Source organism: Hemicordylus capensis, chromosome 1, assembly GCF_027244095.1.
Source record: "Hemicordylus capensis ecotype Gifberg chromosome 1, rHemCap1.1.pri, whole genome shotgun sequence".
NCBI lineage: Eukaryota > Metazoa > Chordata > Lepidosauria > Squamata > Cordylidae > Hemicordylus > Hemicordylus capensis.
Window position 1 is genome coordinate 150,725,653 of NC_069657.1, and position 23,967 is coordinate 150,749,619.

Sequence of the window (23,967 nt, forward strand, 5' to 3'; positions counted from 1 at the left end):
GTCAGTCAGCCCACAACACGGTCATCCTACCCTGCACTGTACCTGCTGCTCCCTCCACACACTCCCCCATTTTCCAGTCCTCCTCTACTCTACTTGCTGCTACTCGACCCAGAGCATTCTTACAGGGTTTCTTCCATCTGCATCCCCTTTCAAGCCCATCAGTGCCACCAGATTAGTGATTCTGAGTCTTCACACTAAAGCTTCAGCATTATTTCCTAGTCCCTTATTTGGCAGAAAGCTGCACAGAAGCATAGAATAATAGAAGTTTAAGATTGGGGGGGACCTTGGCAGTCTCCTAGACCAACCTCCTGCTTAGAGTCAGGAAACTGCTGCAGCATCCTTTAAACAGGGCTGCCTAATCTCTCTTTGGGAAACTCTAGCGAAGAAGAGCCCACCACTGCACAAGGAAGGCTGTTCCAGTGTTGAACAGCTTTACAGTAAGGAAATTCCCTCTAGTGTTTTTTAGTGTGTGTTTTTTAATCAGTTTCGGCTGATACATCAGCAACGCCCATTACTGGAGGTAAATGACCTTAAAACAGTGGTGCATATGCTGGTAACCTCTAGGCTTGACTACTGTAATGTACTCTACGTGGGGCTGCCTTTGTTCATAGTCCAGAAACTACAATTGGTACAGAATGTGGCAGCCAGAGTGGTCTGGGGCAACCCAAAGGAACCATATAACACCGATTTTGAAAGAATCGCACTGGCTGCCAATATGTTTCTGAGCGAAATACAAACAAAGTGCTGGTTATTACCTAAAAAACCCTTAATAGCTTGGGTTCAGGGTACTTAAGAGAGCACTTTCTTTGTCATGAACGCTGTCACCTTTTAAGGTCATCTGGAGAGGTCCAGTTATGGTTGTAGCAGGCTTGATGGTGGTGACTCGGGACCAGGCCTTCTCTGAGGCTTTGGAATAAGCTCCCTGCTGAAATAAGAGCATCTGCTTCTCTTTGCTTTTAGGAAGACACTCAAGACAGACCTATTTTCTCAGGCTTTTAAATGAAAATTTTAAACTAATGTCCTTTTATTTTGAGAGATCGTTTTATTGGTTTCACGGATTTTAACTGTTTATACTGTTTTTACATTTGTTAGTTTTTTAAATTTGTACACCACCTAGAGATGCATATATTAGGTGCTATAGAAATATGATAGAGAGATAGATAGAGAGATAGAGAGATAGAGAGATAGAGAGATAGAGAGATAGAGAGATAGATAGATAGATAGATAGATAGATAGATAGATAGAAGTGTCTAGCCTGAATCTGGAACATAGGAATTGCCACATACTGAATCAGATCATTGGTCCATCTAGCTCAGTAGTGGACCGGGTCTCACGATCAGTGAGACCCGGTTTGGGGTGGTGAGTGGGGAGGGAGCCCTGGGCGGCCGGATCAGCTGCCCACACAATTGCCGGCTCCGTGATGGAGCCAGCGGGGGCTGGGGGGAGTGGGGGCTGATTGGCCCCCACAAGCTCCAGCATGCCCTGCGCGAGCACGCAGGGCATGCTGGCGAGACCCCCGGAGCCAGGAGGCGGCTTTTTGTCTCCCCTCCGGGGTCTCCTCGTGAGTAGCCGCAGAGCTGCTACTCACGATCCGATAGCCCGGGTTTGCACTCGCTCCACAAACCTGGGCTAAGGGGCGGGCTACTTGAGTGGGTTAGCTGTTCCAGAACCACTGGGCTCGCAGCCGAACCCGGTGGTTCTCATAATTGAAGAAAATCGGGCTAGCGGAGGCTAGCCCGATTTTCTTCAATCGTGTGAATAGCCTCAGTGTCCAGACAGACTGGCAGAGGCTTCTCCAAGGTTGCAGGCAGGAGTATCTCTCAGCCCTATCTTAGAGATGCCGGGGTGGGGGAACTAGGAACCTTCTGCATGGAAGCAAGTAGATGCTCTTGTAGGAGTGGCCCCATCCCCTAAGCGAAATATCTGACAGTGCTCACATGTGTAGTCTCCCATTCAAATGCAAACCTGCTTAGCAAAGGGAACTATTCATGCTGCTACCACAAGACCAGCTTCCCCTCCAGCTCTGCTTTCTTGTAATTTCAACCCGCTGATTCTAGTCCTGCCCTCAGGACTGATTTGAAAGTGGAACTCATATTCCCACTTCTATCCTCTCTTCTTCAGGCTCAACAGACCCAGGTCCTCTAATCATAGGACTTGGTTCCCAGACCCCTATCATCTTTGTTGCCCTTCTTTGAGCCAGTTTATCAATGTCCTTCTTAAAATGCAGTGTCCAGAAGTGCCCACAGTATTCCAAAGAAAGAAGTGCAGTTTCCACAGGATTCCAAGTAAGGTCTAAGCAGCATAGAATGGAATGGAACCTCAGCTTCTTGTGATCTGGACACCATGCCTCTGTTAATAGAACCCAATATTGCATTCAGTTTTTTAGCTGCTGCATCGTACTGCTAGCTCATGTTCAACTTGTGGCCCAAGACACCTAGGTCCTTTTCAGATGTACACTGACAAGACGGATCTCCCCCATCTTGTACTTGTGCATTTGATTTTTCTTACCTAAATGCAAGAATTTGCATTTTTCTTCAATACCTTGGGATGTAATTCATCTGGCCCTAGACACTTAAATACATGGGCAGACCGAATAAGGAACTGAAGTTCACATGCCCCTGCATTCCCAAAATAAGCTTTGGGCTACCCTCATCATCCACCTCCACAAGCAGGAGACTGCCCCCTTCAAGATGGGCTGCACAGACATGATGTGGGCAGGCCCCAGGGTGTCTCCTAGGGATCGGTGATGTGAATTTGTCATTTGGCATAACCAAACTTGTTTGGGGGTACAACCCCCTTCCTTATTCCCAAGTGTGGCCTGGAGACAGGATGCATTAACACACATTGCAGAAAAGCAACAGCTTGTGCCCTAGCAAATAGCTGTGGTGAGGGTTGTATGATATGGCATAACTCAAAGCTTATTTGTAAACATGTGAACTTCACTTCCCTGTTCAGCCTGCTCAAGCAGCTGTGTGACAAATAAGAAATGGGAACTAGGAACCAACTCCAGCCTTGTCTCAGCACTTTTGTCTTTTTAAACAGAACATCCATGCAACACTGAGCGGCAGGTGTGTGTGAGAAAAAAGTTCTGCCACAGCCTGCACTCGCACCCGCTTCCATTTTCTGTCACAGCAGCATCATAACCCACCTCACCTCCACAAGATGCCTCAGCGCCTTGTGGAGGTGAGACAACACAGCTGCCACATTCTCAGCAACTTCTCACTCAGGGCAGCGCCCTTGTGCTTTAAAAAGGTGCCGCGGGCTTGCCCAGTCTCTGCTGTCTTGTGTAGAATCCAAGAGAAAGAATTGTGGTGTGCCAGGACAAGGCAGTGGAATGGAATCAGGGATATTAATCGTTTAATGAAACAGATATCATGTACAGAGAGGCAAGTGCAGACTGCTTTACAGGGCTCCTGCGGCTGGCTGTGTTAGCCCCGCCTCTACTCCATGACTAGACTACTAAAGCCTAAACTAAACTAACTAAAACTAAACTAACTAAAGCCCCATTCAAAAGCTTGCCCGGATCAAGGAATGGATTAAACAAAAACTCCACATCGTACGCCACACTTCAGCTACTGCTCTAAGAGAGAATTAAAAGGAAAGGAAAGATTGTGCCGTTGAGTCGGTGTCGACTCCTGGAGACCACAGAGCCATGTGGTTTTCCTGGTAGAATACAGGAGTGGTTTACCATTGCCTCTCTCCCACGCAGTATGAGATGATGCCATTGTCAATGAAGTGAGCATCCGCCTCCAGCACCTTCCTATATTGCTGCTGCCCAATATAGGTGATTACAAATATATTTACTAGGCACAGTCTGGGAAGCACACCGGTGGAGATTTGAACTCACAGCCTCTTGCTCCCTAAGCAAGCTGCTTCCCCACTGCAGCCCATAATTTACTGAGACAGAGGCCTCTCCCTGCTACTTCTGCTGCCACCACTATATGTACTTGTGGAGAGGATACTCAGCCAGCCCCCCATTCACAAGGGCAATAACTACATGAGAGAGAAAGAGAAACATCTCTTCCGCTATCCAGACCGTTTCCCCACACACGCTTTTGCCATGCTAAAAACAATCCTCTTAGAAAATGTTGGCACCAAAATTAGTGCAGAACAAAGCAAGCCTGAATTCTCATACATCTGCATACAAGAAATGAAAAGGCCTCACACCTTCTAAATGATCCCTTTGATTCCCATATTCTGATGAGAACTTCCTTTTGTACATCTGTCAACAATGTGCTAGACTGAAGATCCTCCCTTCCTGGCACACATGGGTCTCTTTAGCTTGCAAAACTCCATGGTGCAGAGACTTTCCCACACCACACAGATAGACCTTGACTCTTCTTTTTCTCTCCGAGCAGTTTAACATCCAACCATAAGAAACCTGAGGAGCTGGATGAGATTTTCTACAGCTTGTATGAGATTGCCTCTAGCCTAGGCCATGATGGCTGGCTGTTTAGATAGCTCCATTCATACACCTTCCTATGACGACTTTGGGTTCCTGGGTGTGGTTTTCCCCAGTTTCTCTGCAGACCTCCGTGTCCCAGCACTGAGCTTTGCTCCTTCTGCATAGTCCCAAGAATGTCACACATACCTGGCCCAAGAGACTGGATCTTGGCTGTGCATCAGAAAATGCTGGCCCTTGTGCTGGGTACGCCTCTGCTTTTATCACAGTTTGGGCTGGAGTTGAACTATTAGTAGGCTGGCATGACACGAGCAGTTTCCTCTTTCCTCTGGGAGTCATCGCTTCCCAAAGGCATATGAGGAAATCCCCCCCCCCCGGATACCACCAGAAAAGCCAGCAGTGACTGAGGCCTGATGCAGGCTCCCCGTTCAAAAGGTGCCCCTTCCCCAAGCTAGCGTTTGCGAGTTAGTCTTGCAAGCCCCAATTCAAAAGCCATAACGAGACACCCAGTCCTCAGGCACCCTTCCAGGAAGGGGGACAAACAGCAGCCAGGCTGCCGTTCTCTGCGCACCCTAAACTCTCACCACCACCACCGCCGCCACCACCCGCTTTTTCTTTTCTTTTCTTTTATTTTCTTTTCAGGGATGGATTATTTATATAGTATTGTCCGAAAGGGGGCGCACTCCGACCGAGCGCTAAAACTGACTGGTCAGTCTCCTCAAGGCAAGACTTCCGAGAGTCTCGTGTTAGTTTTGTTGCAGTACTGCTAGAAGACCCTTAAGACCGAGGAGCGGCCGGCGGGGTGGGGGTGTCATTGTGAAATGGATAAGCGGCTGCTTCGCAGACTTTGCCTTCAGACTCGCCAGCTGCTTCATGCCAGCTCCCGTGCAAGCCTCCTTCGCAGGCGGAGTGCTGGAGAGTCGTAAAATGGCAGGGCAAATTATGCGAAGCCCCAGTACATCAATAGCAACAAGGCCTGACTGCAGAACAGAGAAAGAAGTTGCTCCGAAACTCACCGGCATGCTTTCGCTCTCCGATCCCGGCTGGCCGTCCAGGTGGCCTGAGGAACGCAAGCAACTTCTGCACCACTTCTGACCTCCTGCTGCAACAAAGCGAAAGCAGGAAGAAGCATCTCTGAGGAAAACCCCTTGATCTTTTGCACGCTTCCTCATGCGGCGGCAGCTGCCACACAGCTTCCCGAGAGGAAGGATCGGGAGCGCTGGGGGTTGCGGCAGCGTTCTTTGCTGTCCAGAGAGCGTGGGGAGATGGCAGCAAAGCCTGTGGGTGCGAGGGCCGGATAGGACGTAGCGGATGCAGGGCAGCCTGCCTTGGAGAGGGCCCCCAAACGTTTGGTGGCTCTTATCAGCAGCGCTGAAAGGCTGTTACCATTCTTTTGAAACACAAATATCTTCCAGGTGCAAAATAGTCTAGGCCAAACGTGCCCGACGGTCTTATGCAATAAATTATTTGCTATAAAAGGAAATGATTGGTCACTTTAAAAAGTGGAGCAAGAATATTTTTTGTTGTTTCCTAAAAAGAGTTCTGCTTGTTACACTTTTTAAAATGTTGTCACGTATTATTTAGTGCCAGTTATGTACTAGCAATTGTGTTCAGCCCAACTTTTATGTGTGTTAATATATCCTTGAAACATACTTTGGGTTATTAGCTTTTAATTTCAGAAATCTTGGCAACACAAAGTAAGTGTCTCTCTCCTGAGCATAAACAAGGGAAATAATTTCTTAAAATATATAGTGGCAAGGCTTTTTGAGCATTTGCAGAATGCCCTTCCTTTGTAAAGGCAACCGGCTGTGATTTTAAAAAACAGACAAGGACAGAATGTTTCTGAACATATATGGAGTACTTTCACCTTGACAGAAAGCAACTTTAAAAATATATATATCATATCCTGAAGCATATGCAGAATTCATACCTTGTGTGGTGTGCTTGGAAATAGCATTGGAAACACCAATGTACACTTTATTTTCCTGGCTTTTCTTTCTCTTGTTCAGGTAATTGGGCCAGAAGATTTCTTGCCAGGCCAGTAGAATTCCAGCTTCTCCCTGACATCTAATTTTCTATAAGCAGGGTTTTGTGTGGGTTTTATTATTTATTTATTTATTTGGTATGGAGGAGCATTCGGACATGTGAAATTCCACTGGCAATATGAACTGGTATAGCTGACAAACATTTACCCACTTGCATTGGCTGTTTGTGAGAACTAGGCCTTCATTATTTATTAGAGGGGCTTATAAGTTGCTTTTGACTGCAGAAGACATATGAGGAGCGATCAGAAAAGATCAGGTTTGGCTTATGCACATTTTTGCAGAAAAGCCTAGAATTTATACATGTAGGTGTCATTCATAAATGATGCTACGTGTGCACATTTTGTAAAATATAAATGATGTTATGCGTGCATGCAATTCAGGAACTGGTTCCAGGAGTACAGAGTGTAACTTATGAAGCACCGCTAAACCAACATCCCTGAATTTGTATCTTAGCATCAAATGCTTGATTTCTCTTGAATTATTTTCTTTTATAATTATGCATTTGTACAAAGGTCATTCTTCCTAATATTCACTTTACCTTCATTTTATATCTTCCATAGACTGCCTAAATATCATAACCATGAATCTGATTTTAATATCTATTACAGACATTCCTTAAAGACTGACTTGTTAAAAATTGCTTTATTTGGTTAAAGATAAAGGTCGTTCACACGACCAAAGTGGGGAGGGCTGGGCGGAAGGCAGGATCCTACCCATCTTCCTCCAGATGATCTGAGCCTCTTCTGGGCTCTCTTGGTCGCACGCCAGAGGCGTAGCAAGGTTGGAGCGGGCCCAGAGACAAGATTTTAAAATGGGTTCCCCCCTGACTGAAGCTCAGCTCATGAAGTTAAGAAATCTTAAATGAGGCTGAATAGTGGTAACAAAAAGCATAGTGTATATCTATATCTATATCTATATCTATATCTATATCTATATCTATATCTATATCTATCCTATGTGCCACAATAGAACATCATCCTAAATTTTTTTTTTAAGGTTTTGTAAATTGTGGAGGATGCAAGTCATTTAATGGTACTAGAGAAAGACATGCCGTTCTGGTAGCTCCAGGTCTTAACACTCACATCAGTTTCGAAGGATGAATACAACTGAAGGAAGCCCAGGCAGGTGTGCAGCTGGGGGAGTCAGTCATGTGACTTGCCTCTGGGGGGCCCCCAAGGCAGTGGGCCCCCAGACAACTGTCTCTCCTTGCCCTATGATAGTTACGACCCTGTCGCACGCCCATACTACCGGTGCTGAGGCGAGCCAAGCGACAATTTGGAGCGGGAGGGGAAAGGAAGCTGGCCTGCCAGGTATCCCACATTGCAAAACCTCCTTGCTGTTAAAGATGCATTTCCTGATGGCATCGACTCTTATCACCAGCAACCCTACTGACCACTAAGGGCATTGGGGTAAAGATAGCCAGTAAAGGCATTCCCTATCCCATGCTGTCTCTACTCTGATTCCCCTTTGTTAGACTGATAGTCTGAGGTTCCATTCTCTCACCTGAAGAGAGAGACTTCTTCTTCCTTCCCCTCTTCCTGTATGTAGCAACCAGACAGGCATGTAGGCCTGAATCTATCTCCCTGATGGTTTCCTAAATTAACTATTTAGAACTTTAACTTCATGTCTCCAGACAATATTAATTAGCAGAGCTCTCCTTACCTGTGCACTTTTGCTGCAGCTGGCGTAGAGACAGAAATATCCCCTCCAAGCTCTCTAATACCTGCTGCTGGGCCGCTCCTTCCCTTGGGCTCTATTGTCAAGATGGCTGCGGCAGCCTGGGAGCAGCTGCCAGCAGCACAAGCACCCAGACGACCAGAGAGTGAGGTAGGAGGTGCACACTTGTCCTCCTACCTCTCTTTCTGCCTGGGTTTAGGATCAGGGCAACCTGGGGGGGGGGAGCAGCAGGATCAGGAGCAATCCTGGCACTTCTCACGACCAGCCTTACCTGGGCTAGTAATGTCCTACCCAGGTAGGGCTGGTCGTGAGAATGACCTCATTACCTTCTATGAGCCTGTCTTGTGAATGGCATAACTCCATCCCAGATACAGGTTACAGGCTACAGTGTGTGCCTGCATGTGTGGCACACACAGATTGAAGTGAATTATTTGTGTACACTTGCACCATCTAGTGGACATAGAGGGGAGCAAGAGTTCTTTTGAAATTTCAGAGTCAATGAAAAAGAGGGAGGGACAATTCCTACTTATACACCTCACAGCAGGGGTTCTCAAACTTAGGCCCCCAGATTTGTTGGACTACAACTCCCATCATCCCCAGCCGCAATGGCCAAAATGTCATGCAACTCAGCACAATTTTTGCACATATGCAGTTTTTGCACTTGTGCAACTGTGCTAGGGTTGCGTTCTACCACGTGCACAATGTCGTTCTGTGTGTCAGCCAGAGAGAGGGGGGCGGCCCTCAATTGAAAATTCGGCTCCCCAGGCCTCTCAGAGTCTTAAAAAGGCCCTGAGCAGAATTCATAATCAGCCCAGAACTGCATGAGGGAGGAAGTGGAGGTTGGGGGGGCGGGGGGCGTGTTCCCTGCACCAAGGCAGGTGACAACAGTAGCAAAGAAGAGAAGGTGAAGGCAAAGAGCTGCTCCTAAGGCAAGGGTAGCAAAGGAAAGCAGGTGAGGCAGTTCAGCTTGCCTCATGGAAGAACCACCCCTGGCTGTCTGCTGCTTGCAGGTTCAGAGGGAATATGCATATACTCCCCGAGAGTATACTGGGTGCTGGGGAGCAATAGCAGAAGAGGGGCCTGGCCTTCATTCCATGCTTGAGGGCTTCCCCTGCTTGACCCGTGTGAAAAACAGGATGCTGTGCTTTTTATGTTATTTATTTTGTTCCCTAGAGAAAGAATTGTTTTGTCTAGAAAAACTTTCAGCCAGATGAGCTCTCGAGTCCCCACCTGCAGACATGGTACAGCTCAGACATAGCTTTACCACTTTTCTCAGCCCTAGGATACAACTAATGCAGAGAAGACCCTACAATCCTGGGGCTTGCTAGAGAGAAGTGATTTACTGCACAGTACTGAGCCCACACCACTTTCCTAAAGTAGCCCAGGGCTGCTCTTTCAGACTTTTCCAGCAGCCAGCTAATTTGAATTGTGGATTCCTATCCCAGGATGCATTGGGTTTAGAATGGATGATCCCTCTTGGCCTCACAGATCACTGGAGCAGCCAAGTTGCTTGGCCAGTGAACATGTAATGGCTCTTTACAGGGCAGTGCCTGAAACACCCCACTGCTTTCGTTTCGCAGAAGCCCTTGTTCCTTGACAAGTGAAAGCGTGTCACACAGCAGAGGCTGCCAGCAGATATCAGAAACAGGACAATGCCTGATTGCTGCAAAGGCAGAGATATTTCACCAAGACAAGGGTTCCATTCAGCACTCCCTCCTTAGGAGGGAATTGTCTATTGGGAAAGCAACCATTATATAGTACCTAGGGTGGCCACACTGAATCTATTCCCACCCCGCCCCACTATCCCCCAGCATTGTGTTCAAATCCACCCCCCACAAATATGCTTCCTTCCAGCCCAATCTGGCTGTGGTGGCTAGGACTGCTTAATAATTGACTGGCCTGGATGGGTCTTTTGTGCAAGTCCTTTTCCAGACAAATATTTCCAGTCTGAACAGGTCCTCTTGCCAGAATCACATCCTGGTGCCAGTGTGGCAGGTGGAGGAGGAAGAGCGCTTGCACCTTTTCCCCTTTGTTTGTTTGCTCGTTGGCACGTGTGGCATTGAAAATACCGAACTTTCACTCCGTGGGTAGTGGCAAGAATGTGACTGCTTTCCAAGCAGGCTGTGTGGCTTGAGTCTGTTGACACCCACAACCATGAGGGGCAGGGGAGAAGGAAGGGATGGATGGAGGGAGCCACAGAACTACACACATGAAGCCCATACACCACCAAGAGCATACACAGAGCTCTGCGGGGGCACTGTTTCAGGTTCCAGAAGGGCTGGGTGTGGGAAGCACAGAGGATTGATGGGTGAGTGGCGGGGTGTGTGTGTGCGTGCAAGGTTTGCAGCAAGTTCTGCAAGCTATACTGTATATTCAAGATTAAATTGCAGGGGAAATGAAGGAGGAGAAAAGAGCCGTTCTTAAAGAGCACTTGCTGGAATGACTTCCATCTGTGAAGAATAATCACATCTTTAGAGCTGTTGTTTTATATATTTTGTTTAGGTTTTATTGGTTTGATGTTATTTCTGCCATTTTTGCTGAATTTTTAATACTATTTTGGAAAAGCGGGATATACGTACATATTGATATTATAATATGGCCTGAAACTGAGGAAGAGGCAACTAACTCCTCCCCATGCCCCTACATGGCACCCCTAAGGCTGAGTCTATAAAAGAAGAGCTTCTGTACCTGCATTCAGCATAACATGTGAATGACCGTACCTGTGTATAGATCTGTACCTGTGTACACCGTACACTCGTACGAGTTTTTAATATAATGTGTGAATGAGCCTATTATGTTATATAAACGTACAGATGTCTCCACACTTGTACATGTTTTTGTGTTCATTTAAAAAATGAGCCTGGGTACAGGGCCGGCCCTCTGAAATGCAGGATACTAGTTAGGAAATGTATTGCTGTGCCTGTGTTCAGCATAACATGTTAATACTTACAGGTCTGTACCTGTGCACTCTCATTGTACGAACATTGAACATAACATCTGAACAGGGCTAATATCTCAAGTTCTACCGCATAGCCATGGTATTCCTTCCATTAACCAGTGTGCCTCCAGTCCTGGACTCCCAAAGTGTAATACTTTACGCAAACTCCTCAGGTTCATAAAAATGGCAAACAAAGGTTCAGATCAGCCAAGGTCACTCCTCATTTTAGAAAATACAGTATGCATTTTTTATTTTATTTTAAAAGAATGCAATTCTCTTAACAGCCTATCATTTGAAAAGTAGTCTTAAGTTTTAAAAAGCTGCCTCATTATTTGTTAACATGCATGTGAGGCTGACAATACCATAAGCTCCCGGTCATCCTAGAGCAAGGCTTCTTAACCTTGGGCTCCCAGATATTGTTGGACTACAACTCCCATCATCCCCAGACATGGCCTTTGTGGCTGAGGATGATGGGAGTTGTAGTCCAACATCTGGGGGCCCAAGGTTAAGAAACCCTGTCCTAGAGTATTTGCATGAGTCTTCTCAATGTGTTAACCTTGTGATATGTTTCATCACTGCCTGGTTTCTAATCATTCCCTGACACTTTGTTTTCAAACTTTTCCCAATAATGAGAACTGGAAACTACTGAATAAAAGCTAATGTTTTCAAGAATCCTTTATGCATCATTGAGCTAAGAAAAAGTACTTCAGCACTGCCTGTGTATGGCCAACAGACTATAGGGTCCCTAGAACTTCCCAATTGATTTAGCTATAATAGAAGCTAGATTACCCCTCTTTCGCACAAACACTGTGAATAATTCAATTAGTGACAAATACTTTTTTAAAGGTATTGATTCCCTGAGCTCTCAAACCTGGGTAGCCATTCATATCTTTAGATCAAAGATGGCATTGCCTCTTGACACTCAGACAGAGGCTTTCAATTCTTCATCCATTTTTAATGCTCTGCAAAGGCTCTGCCATAAAACCTGAGGGAGGCACAGAACCAGTTAAAATCAAGCAAATGTGCCCCCACTCACCTTATTGCATGGGTTTAAAAGACAGGAGGAGTGTTCTCTCTCTCTCTCTCTCTCTCTCTCTCTCTCACTCTCTCACTCTCTCACTCTCTCTGAAATGTTTCGTTTGTTTCCCTTCAGGGGCATAGGAAGTTTGGAGTGGGCCCTGGGACAAAATGTGAAGATGGATCCATTCCCACCTGCCTCCTTCTTCAGGAAGCCAGGAGAGGGAGAGTGAAGAACACCCAGCCAAGCCCCCACCCAGCCAGAGCGCTCCCTCCCTCAGGGGCCCAGTGACATTTATGTCCCCCTGTTCAATTATAGTTATGCCACGGGCAGGGCTGGTGCCGGACTATTTTGCGCCCTAGGCAAGGCCTAGGTACTTGCATCCCCCCCAAAAAACAATTTCAACTTCGATTTTCAAAAACTGATGTTTTGTAGGAAAAAAGAAAAGCACAAAACTGCTACATTTGTTTTAAATTGCAAGAATAGGCAATATATCAATTTTTGGATATCTTTCTCAAATACAAAAGAAAATATTTTGGCAAACAAATCATTTTGATTGACTTGATACACTCTGCACCCCTTTGAGGTCTGCGCCCTAGGCGGCTGCCTGGGTGGCCTAATGGTAGCACCGGCCGTGGCCCCAGGTTAATTCCCTCCCTCATTTCTGAGACTGTAGATTTTATGGTTGGACAGGACTACAGCTGTCCATTCTCTATGTGATAAAAGGATGCCCTAAAAAAAAAAAAATGTATACACACACACACTTTTTTATATTGGCCACGTGGTGCTGTGTATCAGAATTTTATTATTATTATTGATTGATTGATTGATTGATTGATTTGATTTGTATACCGCCCTTCCACAATAGCTCAGGGCGGTTTACAATTAAAACACACCACTAAAACAGGAAAGAGCTAAAACAAATTAAAAAACAACATAACAATTAACAATTTAAAAACATTTTAAATCAACAATTAAACAATTACAGTGATTAAAAAACCCCAAATCTGGTTTTGAATTTTAAAATAAACCAGAAATTAAAAACCCCACAATTTAGGAAGCTGAGAAAGCTTGGGTGAAAAGAAGGGTTTTCAGGTGTTTTTTTGAAAATTGCCAGAGATGGGGAGGATCGTATCTCAGCAGGGAGTGCATTCCACAATCTCGGGGCAGTGACCGAGAAGGCCCGTCTCTGTGTAGCCACCAAATGAGTTGGCGGTAACGAGATGGACCTCCTCAGATGACCTCAATGGGCGGTGGGGCTCATAACAAAGAAGACGCTCTCCCAGGTACCCAGGGCCCAAGCTGTTCAGGGCTTTGTAAGTTATAACTAGCACTTTGTATTTTGTCCAGAAACCCATTGGCAGCCAGTGCAACCCCATCAGTAAAGGAGTAACATGGTCTGTCCGTGATGACCCAGAGACCAACCTGGCTGCCGCGTTCTGAACCAACTGAAGTTTCCGGACTACGAACAAAGGCAGCCCCACGTAGAGCACATTACAGAAGTCAAGTCTGGAGGTTACCAGCAGATGTACCACAGTTTTGAGGTCATTGATCTCAAGAAACGGGCGCAGCTGGCGTATCAGCCGGAGCTGATAGAAAGCACCCCGGCCACCGCCTCAACCTGAGAAACCAGGGAGAGGTGTGAATCCAGAAGTACTCCCAGACTGTGAACCTGTTCCTTTTGGGGAAGTGTGACCCCATCTAGAACAGACAGATCAAAATTGTCTCTAGAGTTCCGACCCCGCACAATAAGTACCTCCATCTTATCTGGATTCAGCTTCAGTTTATTCTCCCTCTTCCAGCCCATTACTGCTTCCAGACAGGCATTTAGGGAGGATATGTCAGCTCCTGAAGAAGTTGACATGGAGAAGTAGATCTGGGTGTCATCAGCATACTGGTAACACCCAGCTCCAAATCCCCTGATGATCTCTCCCAGCAGTTTCATGTAGATGTTAAGAAGCATTGGAGATACATGTGGAAGCAGATTCCTGCTTCCACATGTATGGACAAAAAAACAGGTTAAATTTCATATTTTTATGTCATCTTATGCTAATAAAAGATGGTATGTCCCTGGAAAAGGTAGGTCCCCTGTGGAAGGTCTCTTTGCCATTTGGAAGCCTGCTCTTTGAATGGCACATCACCAGAGAACCACCCGGTGGTTCTTAAATTGGTCTTTAGTCACAGCCTCAGAACATGCATGGTGGCCAGAAGTGTGGCTGCTCCCATAAGTTGTCTCCTGGTTGCAGACCTTTCCCTCCCTCCCCACAAGGCTTGGCAAGAATGCAACTCCCTAGACTTGCATAGAGAAAAAGGAACCCTTGCCAACATGGGAGCCAATGAGGGGAGTGGGATCACATGTCCTCTCACTCCAGACCTCGATGTCTCCAGCATCCAGATCAGATATGTAAGGTTTTCCCATCCATTATTCTCCTGCTCCATCTTTGTCTGATTGCAATCAACCACTTCCTTCCTCTTTGTTCTACCTCTTTTCTTCCTACCACCCAGCTCCCACTTCTAAGCCTTGGTGGCTGCATTCAAGGTCCCTAGTGGCTACTTTAAGGAAAACATGACCTAGCCTTAGTTCTACAGGCATCATCATCATCATCAGCTATCCAAATGGCAGAGGGCTGGTACACGATAAACATCTGGGCACATGTCAATTGCAGTGATCGGGTGAGTGAAACTTCACTCCCTGAAATAAGTGCTGTGAGGAATGCCTTTTGCCCTCAGCTTTGCTCTGCAATCATGATGCTATTTAAATAAAATGAGGGTTCCATTTTGAAATGCAACATTTTAAAGAAAACCCCTGCAGTGTTGAAGTGAGTGTCTTTATAAGCTAGACATGCAGAAAATGCATCCAACTTTCACATTAGCAACCAGGTACACCACCTCAAGTTGTCCAGTCTCAGAAGTAATGAAAAATCCCTTCTACAAAATGAAGCTAGAACATCTCCCTAATAGAACTACATGAAACACCAATCTTTTTGACAGTTTTGATAGACTTGATTTTTTAAAAATAACCCTCACTTTGTCACAGAGTGGCAAGAAGGTATGTTTTGGATTATAATTTATGATCTTTCTTGTTTGCTATCATTTGCAAACACACAGTTCAAGTAAAGTTCTCTTGTTGCCTGCTCCAGTTTCCTGTTTCCATCACTTACAAAGTTTGTAATGGCAAATATTACACCACCCTTCCTCCAACTTCCATGAGGTTATCCCGTTTTGTCTAGTCAACAACTCCAAAAAGTAGGCTAAGAGATAATCTTGACCAAAGTCACCCAGTGAGCTTTGTGGTGGAGCCAAGTGTAGGCCCAAGTCCAACACTTCACCCTCTAGTCTACACTACTCAGTTTGCTTTCTTTGTGGCTGAATTGCCTGGTTTTGTGCCTTTCAAGATGAGACTGTGTAGTGCTTTCCCACACTGTATCAAGTCTTCAGTTCATCTTCATCAATTCCTCCCATCAGGGCCCATCAGATCTTCAAGTGGTCAGGTTCCAGGTCCACAAGGACATTCGATGTAAGGGCCAGAGGAGAACTGCAAAGTTGAGGGTACATGCAGCTCAGTTTCCAGAGGTGACAATGTAGTCCAAGATAGGTAAGAGGTCAAGTCCCAAAGGCAACCACCACCACCACCACCACCACCACCACCACTCCTGAACCTTTTGGCCAGAGGCAAGCATTGAAATCCAACACAGGCAGGTAGTCAGGTTCCAAAAAGCAAGGCAAGACAGTCTGTTGAGCAATCACTCTGACACATTGCCAGGCTTGGACTGGGTTACCGGGCAGCGGCGCAAATTCCCGGTGCACCCCGCCACCTGTGCGACCTGTCGCTGTCGGAGTGTGACGGCAGGCACCTGTGACCACGTAGGAGGGAGGGGTGCTCACACCCCAACTGCGACAGGGTGCACAGGCAACGGGGTGCACTGGGAATTCACACTGCTGCCCGGTAACTCAGTCCGTACCTCCAAGTTGCACATACAAAATCTAAGGCAGCAATTATGAAAGGCCAGTCAAAACAAAATCGGAGGCAGCAATTATGAAAGGCCAGTCAAGCCCCTATTGGCTGCTTAGCTTCAGCAAAGTGGCTATATCATGTGTCTTGGGACTATGGTATCACTGGCTGTATCACGTGTCCTAGGACTTGATGCACTATAGTGTTCTGCACTAGCGAGGGTACTGTGGTATCTTTCAGCTTGCCTGGAGTCATTTGGCCATTGATTTGTGCCTCTTGTGCATGACCCATGTGGTGGTACCTTCAACAAGTGACTTTGCCATTGTCCATTTCTGACCACTATCCAGGTAGCAGTACAGAGCACCAAGGATCAGACCAATGACTCCCTCAGCTTGAGAGGGTGCTGCCCCGGTGATGCAGGGAGTAAAAGACTAGGGCCCTGACTTGGCTTCCTTGATCCCTACAAACCTCAAACATTCAGAACTGCATGGATGAGGTCACATCCCAACAGATCTACACGTCTACACGTTACACAGGTACACAAATATGCTGATACTTCCAAACACACTCTCTCTCATGCACACAGACAAAAATCTTGCCAATGTTAGAATTATTACTGAGAATATAATACATTTCAGATCAGAAGACTGCTATTTAATTAACTGCTTCTGTTAATGTTTAGATGGAGGAAAAATATCTCAGCGCAGCTAACCATTTATGGTAATTTGTTTCCTATGGGAATTCTGACATCATAATCATCATAATAAAATATCTCTCTCTCTCTCTCCCCCCACCCTCTCTCATATTATGCCAGAAGACCTGTATATAGCATAATTGATGGGGAGGGAGCTGACCAGTATCCCCAGCTGCAATGGCCTTTGGCTGGGGATTATGGGAGTGTTGTTGTTTTTGTTGTTATTGTTGTTGTTGTTGTTGTTAATTCGATTTCCATACCGCCCTTCCAAAAATGGCTCAGGGTGGTTTACACAGAGAAATAATAAATAAATAAGATGGATCCCTGTCTCCAAAGGGCTCACAATCTAAAAAAGAAACATAAAGAGAGACACCAGCAACAGTCACTGAAGATACTGTGCTGGGGGTGGGTAGGGCCAGTTACTCTCCCCCTGCTCAATAAAGAGAATAACCACTGTAAAAGGTGCCTCTTTGCCCAGTTAGCAGGGGCATCTTTGTCCAGTTAGCAGGGGCAACTGGGCAAAGTTCCCTCCAGTATGTCATATAGTCAACAACATCTAGGAATCCCTGTTAGAGGGAACATTGTAGCTGACCAGGAACTTCCTGTGTCAACACCAATGAGAGAATTGCTGCTTCTGGCACTGATGGGTGCAGTTGCCACCTCACTTTGCCTCATGGATGAGCCGTACCTGGCTGGTAACCGTACAGCTCCTAACTGAAACAGCTGTTAGACAGTGGAACAGTCTGCTTCATGCAGTGGTGAGCTCTGCTTCTCTAGAGGTTTTCAGACAGACACTGGATGTCCATCTGTCAACGATGCTGTAAGATTCCTGCAGTGAACAGGGGGTTAGACTAGAAAATCTTGAACTCTTAACATTCTATGGCTCTACAACCACCCCTCAGCATGTATATGCAAGACTTGCGTCATCCCCTTCACCATTTGGTTCTCTGTCTATACCTTTGCTGTCAGTTTGGCTACTCATCAAAAAATATTTACCTCCAGTATGGATGCTGGATGTGAAGTTATGAAATAAGGATACTCCAGAGCTTTGGTGTTCTGAAATGCTGGCATCTGTTAGATTCTGTAGATCACAATATTTTTGAACAAAGGATGATCCTTTAAGCAATACGTGGCAGCCCAATGATCTATTGATGGGCTCCAATCTTCCATTGGAGAATCAAGAAAATACGTCTCTTAATCAATCTTTCTGTGGCCCAAGTTTTGTTTTAAAGTCTATAGGCATGACCTTTGTGATTGAATGAAATGTATGTATTGAAATAGTGCTTTATTTGCAAAAGACTTAATGCAAGAGAAGTGTTGAAATCACATCTGATGTCTGTGTACATTCCCAAAAGAGTAAACTGGGGGTCATAACACACAAGGTAGATTTACTTAGAACCACCAGTATGCCACTGATTACATCCCAAAGTATTGGCTGGAGTTATGGTTTCTTACAGAGCTTAATAATAATGGCATTTTGTTCTATGGACAATGCTAGAGAATGGATAGATAGTTAGGTAGAGCCCAGTCCTGCCTCACTATGAAGCAACACAAAATGCTTTTAGATGGTGGATTTAATTTTCTCTGCCTCCAACCTCCTACTGGATATTGGTGTTTGTTGTTTTTTTTAAAGCACATTTTATCTTATTTTGACTTGTCATTTTAAGGGTGAATGTAAGGTTAGCACTGCTTGTTTGGAGCACATCTAATTTCAAGAATGAACCAGGTACACTTCTTTAGCTGGCGTTCAAATTACCAACCCCATTGCACATTAGCAAATATACCACCCTTCCCTTCCCAGAATGCCTTCAGAGGTAAAAGAAGCATAAGTGGTGTCTTTGTCATGTCTGAAATGGAACTTGTGTGATCTTCCCACTCCATGTGGGGCCATGTAAGAAGTTGCCTCTGAAGAATTCAGAGTTTATACTTAGGTGCAACAGGTAGAACAGGTGCAAAGGCAGCCCTCACAAAGAATCACCAAGGAGGAGCCAGAAGCTTGATCCACTTCTACTTTCTGTTTTTTGTCAGATTCACTAACATCTGAAACTATATACATGTGCATAAACACACACAACACATACTTCCCAGCTACAGCTGGCATGTCAGGTTGCATTGCAGGCCTCAGCAATTGAGAAGAGAGGTAGTCCACTTTAAGTGGTGCAGCAGGGAAATGCTTGATTAACAAGCAGAAGGTTACCGGTTCAAATCCCTGCTGGAATGTTTCGCAGACTATGAGAAACACCTATATCGGGCAGCAGTGAAATAGGAAGATGCTGAAAGGCATCATCTCATACTGAGCGGGAGGAGGCAATGGTAAACCCCTCCTGTATTCTGCCAAAGACAACCACGGGGCTCTGTGACACTGACTCAACGGCACACTTTTCCTTTACCTTTATGTATCAATTATAGACAGATCAAGATAATGACAAGTTTAAGAAGCAAATGTTTTCAAGGAGGAAATGGGAATTTTAAATCCCAGCAGGGAGGTGGTATGTGATAAATAAACTGCGCACTGCCTCTTTAAATAAACCCCTGCCCCCAGCCCCAGACTCCCTCTTCTTTTGGACTAGAAGAAATCCTGGCCTGCATTCAGAGTCCTGCCAGAGAGCTGTTTATTACTCTAGTTAATAAGCTGATTACATGACCAATTACTGTGTGGATGAGATGCAACTGGAGTGAAGGCTGTGGAACTGCAAGAGGGAGGTTCGAAATAGATTATTCTGGGAATAGTCAAGGGGAGATGGCAGGAGAAAATGTTCCTCATGAGGCAGTGCACCCCTTGCAAAGAGACAGTCCAAGCAGCGCTTTGCTAGGGGGGCTTTGCACAGCATGTTGGGTTTAAACCTTACTTCTTTATCCCTAACATATGCAAGGGGAGAACGCCTGCTTTTAGCAACATCCCTCCATTTATAGCTTTGTCCACAGCAATGGCTTTGAGGCATATTACTCAAAACAGATGTGGTATTTCCCTCTCCACAACTGTATGTACCTGTTGCTATGTGCATAGACAAACTAAGCCCAATGCACTCATCAGAGGCACCCTTAGCTTCAGACAGTACTCCTTCCTCTGCACAGAGGGTGACATCGTTGGGACATAGGAAGCTGCCACATACTGAGTCAGACCATTGGTCTATCTAGTTCAGTATTGTCTACACAGGCTGGTAGCAGCTTCTCCAAGGTTGCAGGCAGGAATCTCTCTCAGCCCTATCTTGGAGAAGCCAGGGAGGGAACTTGGAACCTAGATGCTCTTCCCAGAGCAGCGGCTCCATCTTCTGAGGGGAATAGCTTACAGTGCTCAAACTTCAAGTTTCATATGCAACCAGGGCAGACCCTGCTTAGCTAAGGGGACAAGCCATGCTTGCCAACACAAGACCAGCTCTCCTCCCAGTGGACTAGATGCCCTCTCTGATTAGAAAGTCCCCCCTTCAATTCTATGATTCATTGACCCAGCCGCATTGTCTTTCTTGTCTCAGCATATTAGGATAATTCGGGGAGAGATTCACCATGTCCCTGGCAGGGCTCTGCTCCACCACACCGCCTTGTTCTCTGCTGGAACAATACAACACACTCTCACAAGGAGGTAGAGGGAGCCAGGCAGGCATCTCTGGTCTCAAGGGCAAGTTAAAAACAAACAGGTGGTGGTGGGATTTGTCTTTTTCCGCTAACATGGAACAACTGAACTGCAGCACCTCCTGGTGGCTGCATCCAAAGCCACGGCGGAATTGCATTGACTCCTTTGCTGAACACGTTTGGGTGCATGAAAGAGTTACAACCCTTTAGCTGTAGAGATATGCACTCCAAACATGACTTACATTCTGAGAATTGTCTCTCCCAACTAAGCCCCACCCCAATTCCAATTTCCCATGCCCTTTGGTGGCAGTCGACTCCTGATTTCAATTAGCTGAGATATGGCAGGAATGTACCCCCTCCGGCAGGGGACTGACCTGGGCTGTCACTCTATGAAGGAAATTGATGGCGTAATGGCGGGTGCTTGTCTGGGGGGGTAGGCATGAGGTCAGAGTCCACATGGGTTAGACTAACTCCCTCCCCTGGCTGCATTCTTGGTAGAAAAGGACTTGCCTCCAAACATTTGAAGGGCATTGAGATCAGATCAGGACACCCTTGTTTATTTAGCAGTCCCCCCCCCCATTCCATTTGCACATGGGAGAGTTTGGTGGTGACAACAGTGCAGCAATAATTAAGCCCTGTTCTAAAAGTGTACGCATGGGAGGGTGTCAGGACAATGCCTACTGGCCCTCCCCTCACCATACCTGACCTTCTTGTGTTCCTATATGCCCATATAGCCCCACATCTATTTTGAACCAGTTTCTAGCCCAGTTTGGCACTGGAACGGTTTTAGTCACTTTGACAGATGACCTATTATCCTGTTCTACACCAAGTCAGGGTCTGGGCCAAGGGAGGGATCCAGGAGGGATCCAGACCTTGGGCAGTAACAAGAGGAAAGGAGTCAGGACCATGGCTAACTCTGAGCAGGAATCCACCGCAGCTGCGTCTAGCAGCCTAGGAGGGGTGTTGCTCCAGGGGTTTTATTAATGGCTGCTGCCCAGTTTTTATGGCTGCTGCCCAGGTAGAGTAAATTGGCCCCTCCCATTCTGTAAGGAAGGCTCTGATTCCTAAAGGGGCCCTGCCCAATATTCTAAGCTCTAGCTCTGGTAAAGATGGTGTATCTCCACTAGAGCTGAAAGCTCCCTAGGGGAGTTCTCTGAGTCAGAGGTCGAAGGTAGGGCTGTGTCCTCAGATTATGGTGGAGGTGCTTGCTTGGCTTCCCCTGGTTCTTCTGGTAGGAGGGATCCTGGAGACATTGGGTCACACAGGATCTAGTGACAGCCTTCCCTCCCTGTCTCATCCCTTGAAGTATCTGCCTCATCCTCCTATTGGAGGGGGTCCCAGATCCAAGGTCATGACACCTATGCTGGGCAGGCAGGGGGAGTACAACCCTGCTAATTGTCCTGGACCCTTTCACAGTTTGCAATATTATTGAGTGTGACATATTTCTCTGGACAGTTTATCTGGGATAGGGATTGCAGCCACTGCGTTGTAGAAGCTCTGACCTTACCTGAATGGCCATTTCCAGAAGTAGTGCTGGAGGACTATTGTTCTGCCCAATGGCAACTCTGCTACAGTGTGCCACAGGATTCTGTTTTGTCCCTCGTGCTGTGTAACATCTGTATAAACCACTGAGTGAGGTCATCAGGTGTCCCAGATTGCAGTGTCATACATTTGCTGATGATGATCAGTTCTATTTCTCCTTTGATTGGACTTGGGAGAAGCGGTGTGGAAGTGCTACACTGGAATCTGGTGTCACTAGTGGACTGAATCAGGACCAAGAAAGTGAAGCTCACTCCCCCCAAAAGTGGAGATTCTGGTGATGGATAATTTGTCTGATTTGGGAGATGGTGACTGGCCTGTTTTGGATGGAACTGCACAAGCCTTGAAGGACCAAGTTCAAGGTCTGGAGATGTTAGTCAATGCGGTCTGATCTTTGGAGACCCAAGAAGTCCTGGTGACATGAAGCGCCTTCTAGGAGTGGTACACCATCTGCTACCCCTCCTGTATTAAGATTGCCTGTCCTCTGTTATCCATGCTCTTGTGATATCCCGTATGGGTTATGCTCTAAATAGGCTTCAAATTTGTTTAATTAAAACATCTCTTACATGTACCTCTATTGAATAAAATACAGAATAAGCATCAAATAAATTACAGGTTATAAAGTACACATTATAGGTCACCAATTAGATAGTATAAAGGTATACACAATACACATTAAAAAAAATACATAATGATACTCTCAAAACACATTGATTGATTAGTTGATTGATTGATTGATTGATTAAGTGCCGTCAAGTCGGTGCCAACTCTTAGCGACCACATAGATAGATTCTCTCCAGGATGTTTTGTCTTCAACTTGACCTTTAAGGTCTCTCAGTGGTGCATTCATTGTTGTAATCGAGTCAACACCTGAAATTACAAGTGGATATTACAAAATGGTTCAGAAACTACAGTTGGTACAAAATATGGACCAATCACATCTGAAAGCAGGCTTTTGCATTCTGCATTATGTTATGTTATGTTATGTTATGTTATGTTATGTTATGTGTTTGCATTTTTAAACCACATTATATGTTGCAGAGTTGGTACCTGAAGCAGTTTATGAATAAAAAAACATAAGTGCAGGATAAAACCACAATCAGATAAAAAATACAGAAGTAGCCATAAAAATCAAATCTGTCAACATGCAAATTCAAAATTCTTCCTAAAATGGAGAAAAATGTAAAATGCAACTAGTCAGAATGCGCATGCACACGCACTTACGCGCGCACACACACATACACACAGAGGCTTCCATGAGAGTCAAGTTTTCATCTGCCAGAAAACCAACAGCACAAAAGTCAGGCAGATCTCTGTAAGAAGTTCAGTCCTTAACATGGGTGCCATCACAAAGCAGACTTGGCTTCAGGTTGTGAAGGCAGGAATAAGAGTTGCTAGGACAAATGAAAACAAGTGCCATTGCTTTCTCTCCAGGTGTACAAACACTCCTAGCCACCACATGGTTACTTGAAATTCCAGTTGCAGCAGCAAATCCAGGAGATCTCAACCTGATCTCAGCCAGACCAGAGGAGGCAATCCATGGCGGGTGGGAATCCACATAGTCCATCACAAGCACACAGGCAAATTGTGTGCACAGATGCCAATTTTCAAAACTAGTTTAACAGGCACATTGATCCAGACAGACAAAGCCTGCACTGATAGAAAAATACTCATTTGCAGTCATGTGAACTGAGCCCAAGGATGATTGCAATTGTATCTTATGTAACAGGACTAAACGCAATTCAAAGCCAAAAAGTTCACACAGCTCCCGATGATGTAAGATCTTATCATTCAAAAACATCACAGAAAGAGCTGGAGAACATATTTACCACGATTGTTACTCATTCTATACTTCTGCAAATAACAGACAGATCCTGATCCAAATAGGAGAGTATCTACTTGAGATATGCAAGTCTGGTATGAGTCCAAATCTAAAGACAGACCCCATGAAATTTGTGTAGGAGAAGAATGGAAGTTCAGCTCCCATTAGTTTGGGGAGGATTCAGCCAAGCAAGAGGTCTGGAGGCAGTTTTTTAAGTCTGAAGAACAACAAGGATTTATTTAGAAGTTACAAAAGGATAGGAAGGCTGAGTTTAAGGCTGAAAGGAGAGAGAGAGTAAACAAACAGCCAT

The 23,967-nt window shown here is 45.6% G+C and overlaps 1 protein-coding gene across 2 annotated transcripts in view; it reads right to left on the minus strand.

The window, feature by feature from the left end:
• Nucleotides 1–5,601, minus strand: part of LOC128339668 (FYVE and coiled-coil domain-containing protein 1-like) — a 37,488-nt gene extending 31,887 nt beyond the window's left edge. The window contains exon 1 of one of the 2 annotated variants that reach the window (XM_053283955.1): nt 5,419–5,601. The gene's annotated coding sequence lies outside the window, so the exon portion shown is untranslated. Of the gene's footprint in view, nt 1–4,591; nt 4,725–5,418 lie in introns of those variants that run through there. The other variant, XM_053283965.1, reaches the window with a different exon arrangement.
• Between the last annotated feature and the right edge of the window lie 18,366 nt (nt 5,602–23,967).